Below are 7,281 nucleotides of genomic sequence, written 5' to 3'. Positions count from 1 at the left end.
CCTGGCTTTCCAATGCCCATACGCTAGGTTTTCAGAAGGAAGTTAGGGTTGAGATAATGAGGTTATCCAACCAGTGCTTTTGAAAATCAGATTTCGTTTATATGTATTTTTTCAGAAATCGAGTTACATTAAATGAGATAAGTTTTAACAGTATTTTCTGAAAACGGATTGTACGCGAGGTACGATCTTCTAATAATATCTTCGAAAAATTTCTAGAGATTCTAGGCTTGCTACGGGTTTCGGAACAACCATTCCCATTCCCTAGCGCCGGTCGCGACTTACCAGCGTATCTAGGTCGCATCACGGGCAACTAACTTCGTGGCACAAAACAACGTCTGACGTAGCTTACAAAACGATATATACACAACAGAAAGTATACACAATGCTATACAATACATTATTATCTCAGGTCACGACTCTGTCAAAAGAAACCTACTACTGCAACACTACATAATTCGGGAACTATACATGCCAAAAGTCAAGTCCAAACTCTAAGCACCTGAAAATGTTTAACAACAATTGGGTCAAACTATGCTGAGTGAGATTATACATTACTAAAGGTATTATAAAAATAACATCACATTTTAAACAAAGCATTTATACAAATATAAAATTTGAGCCAAGTATTTGATCCGATCAAAACCCTAATCTTACAAACGATCATTAGATAGGTATTTCCTAGTGGCTAGTAATAACGAGCGATTTTAATTTCTCAAATCCTTTTGGTAAGGTCCCGAGATAGTTTGCCGAGTTTAACCGATACAAAGTGATACATTCCCGAGATAGTTTGGCCTAGTTAAACTAGTAACATTACTTATTATCAAACTATCAAGATGTAAGTCCTAAGATAGTTCCACCGAGTTCAACTCACTAGACATTGGTCCCGAGATAGTTTCTGTAATACCTGATAGGAGTATTTTACTCCTATATTTAGGGTCGATTTTAGTCGGTTTTCATTATGTGTAGTATTGTTTTTATACATTATTTAGCGTTTTTACGTTTAATAGTGTTTGTTAGTGTTTCAGTGGAAATTAGGTGAAAACCGACTATTTGGGGCAAAATTATGGTGGATTGCGTGTACGAGTAAAAAGCGTAGCTTGCGGACGAAGGAATTGAAGTTCACGAACGAGATTGAGGAAAAAAGGATTGTTCCGTTCGAAAAAGATGAGTCCCGAACGGAAAACATGCAGAGTGAGCATGAGTCCCGAACGGAAAAGCCTTGTCCCGTTCGGGACTCAAGAAGGAATCTGATATCAAAGCTTTCGGTCTACAGTTTTTTCGAACGTGAATGGTTTGTTCCGTTCGGGAAAGAAGAAAATTAGGCATGTCACGAACGGAACCAAGGGCTTCCCGAACGGGACAAGAGTAAAACACGCATGCTTCAGGATTTGATTTGGAGTGAAATTCTTCCTCAACTCACAATTACAACTCCTATTACAAATTGATTTGCAATACGAATTAGAAGACTCCGGAACTTCTCCTACTATATAAAGACCTTGTACTAGACTCAATTTAGTACGTAGAATAATTTAGACTACTTTAGTTTTATTTTCATTCTCTTAAAATAGCGTTTTAGCTTCTATTTCTCAGCAGTTTATAAGTAGTTTATTATTAGTTTCTGCAAAGAACGATTGTGAAGATTTCAAGTTTAATCTAGACGATTCTTCCGAAATTGACAACTCCGGTATTTATTGTTCTAATTATGTTTAATTCTTCATCTTCTTCTTTGTTTAATTTAAGCTTAAGCATGTGTAACTAAATCCTTTGTTCGGGGATTGATATGAACACTTAGACTAGTTTTCGAATTGGATTAGGATTTATTAAGTGAGTAAAATTGTGTTTTAATTACTAAGATTAATGCTTGAATTAATTTGATCACTTAGTTCATGATTTTGTGTTTAATTAACTAATTGAGAGATTGTTAATTAAATAGACATAGGTAATTAAAAACTTAGAGGAAAACACCGTGAGAGCGGGTTGGAATTTAGGTAGTCGTTGAGTTTGCTTCATAATTACAATTTAGTTATTTAATTCAGTTTTAATATTGTGAGAGCAAGTTAATAATTGATTAGCTAATTAGGTTGTGATTTTATTTGAATCTTTGAGGCTTGAGAGAGCGGGATTCGGTGCATTAGAATAGCTCGATTCACAATAAAATCACTAGATAAATTTTGATCCATTCTTCTACTAGTTTATTTGGAATTATCAATTCTTGAGCTTTTTACCATTATTGTTTATTCTTCAATTTATTTGTTTGATTTCAGATTTTTAGTCTAATTACTTGAGTTAAATTCACTTAGATTATAATTAGTTTACACAAATCCATTTATTTTCCTACTAGCCAATTAAAGAATATTAGAAATTAGTTGTTTAGTTCATTGTTCCTTGTGGGATCGATACTTGGTCTTCCAAGTTATATTACTTGCGCGATATCGTACACTTGCGATTATTTGCCAACAAGTTTTTGGCGCCGTTGCCGGGGAGCAATTGCAATTAAATTAATTAAAAGTATCTTATTCTTAGATTGAGTTAGTTCTATTTAAATTTAGTTATTTTTATACTTTGTGATTCTTGGATTTTACGTTGGTTTTCTTGTTTTTGTTTGCGCAGGAGTTTTGGTTAGTGTATGCCTAATACACGACGTGCCAGAAAACCGCTAGAACCGTTTCAGTCAGATTTAACATCCTTCGAAAGAAGTATCCGAAAAACAGCGCGGAAATCCAAAACAATGGAGGACGACCGTAACCCTCCGTTGAATCACGAGGGGATTGTTCCACCACCACTACATGATGGCCTAGCTCTTAATAGGCCAAACGAGAGGGTCGCCCCTCTTCCCGCAAGACGTACCTTGGGTGAATTCTTCTTACCCAACGTAGACAACGCCAACTATGGATGCTTTGCACCTCCTATACTCGCTAACAATTTTGAAATCAAGCCGGGAACGATTCAACTACTTGAGAGTCGTTGTCAATTTTATAGGTTGGAACGCGAGGATCCAAACGCCCATCTTTCAAAATTCACGGAGGTATGCAACACATTCAAAATCCATAATGTGACGGAGGATCAAATCAAGCTTCGTCTTTTCCCTTTCTCTTTAAGGGATAAGGCGAGGAATTGGATTCAATCACTTCCAAGCACCTCAATCACAACATGGAATCAATTGGCACAAGCTTTTCTCAATAAGTATTTCTCTATGGGTAAGACCGCGAGGATGACCAAGGAAATTATAGATTTTCTCCAATTACATGGTGAATCTCTATACCAAGCTTGGGAACGTTTCAAAGAGCTTCAAAGAAATTGTCCGCATCATCATCTAGGAAGGGAGCATCTTGTCTCTATTTTCTACAATGGTACCAATGAGGCTACACGGGCAACAATTGATGCGGCATCGGGAGGATCACTTATGAAGAAAACTTATGATGAGGCCAATAACTTGCTAGAGGAACTCGCTACAAATAGTTGTTCTTGGTCAACCGAGCGGTTGAGGCAACCACCTCAAAAGGGTATCATGACCCTCGAGCAAACCCAAGAATTTGAAGCAATGAAAGCGAAGAATGCGACACTTCTAGCACAACTCGAGATGTACAAACAACAAGCAAATCAAAGGAATGCTCAACTTGCGGTAGTTCAAATGGGTTGCGAGACTTGTGATGGGCACGATCATTCGGGAATGGATTGCCCCGTCCTACATCAAAACTCAAATGAGCAAGTCAACTATGTCAATGGGCAAAGGCAAGGCAATGACCCATATTCCAACACCTATAATCCGGGGTGGAGGAATCATCCTAATTTTTCGTGGAGGGAAAATGCGGGTCAAGCCAATGCCAACCCAAATATGGGAGGAGCAAATTTTCAAGGAGGAAACCGTGGTCCACAAAACCAAGGCAACTTCAACAACTACCGACCACAACCCCCACCCGGTTTTCAAAATCGGAATACGGATGAGGGGAGCAAGATTGACAAGCTTATTGAGGAAGTTAGAACCGGTTTTAAGAACCAAGCTTCCGTCAATCACCATCTCGAGACTCAAATTTCTCAACTTGCCATCTCGCTTCAAAATAGAGCTCAAGGGGGTTTACCGTCTACAACGGAGTCAAATCCAAGGGAGCAAGTAAAAGCCATTGAACTCCGAAGCGGGAAAGAACTTGATGATCCACATGCAAGTAAAGAGAAAGCGATCGATCTAACAACGGGAACAAATGAGGAGGAAGTAACCGAACTTCCATATGTAAAACCGCCACCTCCTCCTCCATTTGTGCCAAAGGTCCCTTTCCCGGGACGATTGAAGAAGACGCCGGATAACCAAAAATTCCATAAATTTCTGGAAATTTTCAAGAAACTCCAAATCAATATAAGCTTTGCGGATGCTTTGCGTGAGATGCCTCAATACGCGAAGTTCCTCAAAGAAATCATAACGAAGAAAAGGAGTTGGGACGACAAAGGCACAATTTCCCTAACGGAAAATTGTAGCTCACTCATCCTTAGTGACTTGCCCACCAAGCTTAAGGACCCAGGGAGTTTTACAATTCCATGCAAAATAGGCGATTTAAATTCAATTAATTGTCTATGTGATTTAGGGGCAAGTATCAATCTAATGCCTTTGTTTCTTTTCAGGGATATTTTTGGTGATCAAACTTTGAAGCAAACATCAATGATGCTTCAATTGGCGGACCACTCCCTAAAAAAGCCATACGGAGTGGTAGAAGATGTTCTAGTCAAAGTAGACAAATTCATCTTTCCGGTGGATTTTGTCGTACTTGACTATGCGGTGGATAAAACATGCCCTATGATTCTTGGGCGTCCTTTCATGAACACGGGGAGGGCATTGATAGATGTGCACGCCGGACGACTCACTTTGCGTATCGATGATGACAAAGTGGAGTTTGATATGAAAAGGATTATGCGCAACACTTTTGAGGAGGTGGAATGCATGAAATTGGATATGGTTGATGGAATTGTGGAAGAACTTTTCCCGGTTTCAAAAGTCATATTCCATTCCGAGGAGACACAAGCAACTTCCGAGGAAGAATATTCCAAAGAAGATGAGCCGAAAGCCGAAAATTTGATTAGAAGAGAGAGCGTGACACCACCTTCTTCTATCTCTCCACCAAAGGTTGAGCTTAAAACGTTACCATCTCACTTACGGTATGCGTTTTTAGGCGACAACATGACTCTTCCCATCATCATCTCAAACAACTTGTCGGAAACACAAGAAGCGAGAGTTGTCAAAGTGGTGAAGCAACATATATTGGCGATCGGTTGGCAAATTTCGGACATCCGAGGAATTAGTCCCTCGGTGGTCATGCACAAGATCCACCTAGAAAACGAGTCAAGAACATCGGCTCAAAGACAACGGCGTTTGAATCCAAATATGAAGGAGGTCGTGCACAAGGAGATAGTAAAACTTCTCGACGCCGGAATTATATACCCCATATCCGATAGTGCGTGGGTTAGTCCCATCCAATGCGTTCCAAAGAAAGGGGGGATGACGGTGATTGAGAACGAGAAGGGTGAGCAAATTTCCACTAGGACGGTAACGGGATGGCGTGTTTGTATTGACTACCGCAAGTTGAATACGGAGACGAGGAAGGACCATTTTCCGTTACCATTTATCGATCAAATGTTGGAGCGGGTAGCGGGCCACGCTTATTATTGTTTTCTCGATGGATATTCCGGGTACAATCAAATTCTTATCTTCCCGGATGACCAAGAGAAAGCAACTTTCACATGTCCTTATGGAACGTTTGCTTATCGGAGAATGCCATTTGGTCTTTGTAATGCACCGGCAACATTTCAACGATGTATGACTTCCATCTTCGCCGATATGATTGAAGATATTATGGAGGTCTTCATGGATGATTTTTCGGTATTCGGGGACTCTTTTGAGATATGCTTAAATAATCTTGAAAGAGTGTTGGCCCGGTGTGAGGAGACCAATCTAGTCTTGAATTGGGAGAAGTGCCATTTCATGGTAGAGGAAGGAATTGTCTTGGGACATAAAATTTCCAAGGACGGCATTGAAGTAGATAGAGCAAAAACGGAAATCATCGAGAAATTACCACCACCAACTACCGTAAAAGGAGTTCGTGCTTTCTTAGGGCACGCCGGGTTTTATCGACGATTCATCAAAAATTTCTCTTCCATTGCTCGTCCTTTAACTAATTTACTTGTTAAAGATATTCCTTATGAATTTACTAATGATTGCCTTGATGCTTTTGCTAGGTTGAAAGAAGCCCTTATCTCAGCCCCAATTATTTCATCACCCGATTGGACTCTTCCTTTCGAACTCATGTGTGATGCAAGTGATATAGCACTCGGGTGCGTATTGGGGCAACGGAGGGAGAAAAAGCTTCACGTGATATACTATGCGAGCCGAACATTGGCGGGTGCTCAACTCAATTACACCACCACCGAAAAAGAGATGCTTGCGGTGGTGTTCGCATTGGATAAATTTCGGTCGTACTTACTTTGCTCTAAGGTTATCATCTATACGGACCATGCGGCCCTTCGATACCTTTTTGCAAAGCAAGATGCTAAACCGAGACTAATCCGATGGGTGCTTCTTATGCAAGAGTTTGACATCGAAATTCGCGACAAGAAAGGAACGGAGAACGTCGTCGCCGATCACTTGTCAAGGTTAGAGATTCCGGAACCAATTATAAGTGGCGTAGAGATTAATGAAACGTTTCCGGACGAGATGTTGATGGTACTTTCGGAAGTGGAAACGCCATGGTATGCGGATATCGCAAACTATCTATCTTCCGAAATAATGCCACCGGATTTGACTTACCACCAAAGGAAGAAGTTCTTAAGCGATGCTAAACGGTTTCTATGGGAGGAACCGTACCTCTTCAAGGTGTGTGGAGATGGGATTTTGAGGAGATGTGTACCACTACAAGAGATGATGCCTATACTTAGTCAATGCCATTCCTCGGATTATGCAGGTCACTATGGTACATCAAGGACCGCCGCTCGTGTACTAGAGTGCGGATTCTTTTGGCCTACGCTATTTCGTGATGCAAAAGACTTTGTTAGTCATTGCGATCGATGCCAAAGAGTGGGGAACATATCTAAGAGAGATGAAATGCCGCTTACCAACATCCAAGAGGTGGAACTTTTCGATGTATGGGGAATAGACTTCATGGGTCCTTTTCCTATGTCGTTTGGAAAGCAATACATATTGGTGTGCGTAGATTACGTTTCAAAATGGGTAGAGGCGGAAGCATTACCCACTAACGATGCCAAAGTAGTGTTGGATTTTCTCAAACGTTTGATGAATCG

The 7,281-nt window shown here is 40.4% G+C and overlaps 1 non-coding gene across 1 annotated transcript; it reads right to left on the bottom strand.

Moving 5' to 3' along the window:
- Nucleotides 1-3,208: 3,208 nt before the first annotated feature.
- Nucleotides 3,209-3,315, bottom strand: LOC126654184 (small nucleolar RNA R71). The gene has a single exon (XR_007632440.1). It is a non-coding gene; the product is annotated as a small nucleolar RNA R71 (small nucleolar RNA).
- Between the last annotated feature and the right edge of the window lie 3,966 nt (nucleotides 3,316-7,281).

The sequence above is a fragment of the Mercurialis annua genome, linkage group LG6 (genome assembly GCF_937616625.2).
Source record: "Mercurialis annua linkage group LG6, ddMerAnnu1.2, whole genome shotgun sequence".
Lineage (NCBI taxonomy): Eukaryota > Viridiplantae > Streptophyta > Magnoliopsida > Malpighiales > Euphorbiaceae > Mercurialis > Mercurialis annua.
Note: the sequence above shows the minus strand (reverse complement) of the source record. Positions and strands in the feature narration are given on the sequence as shown.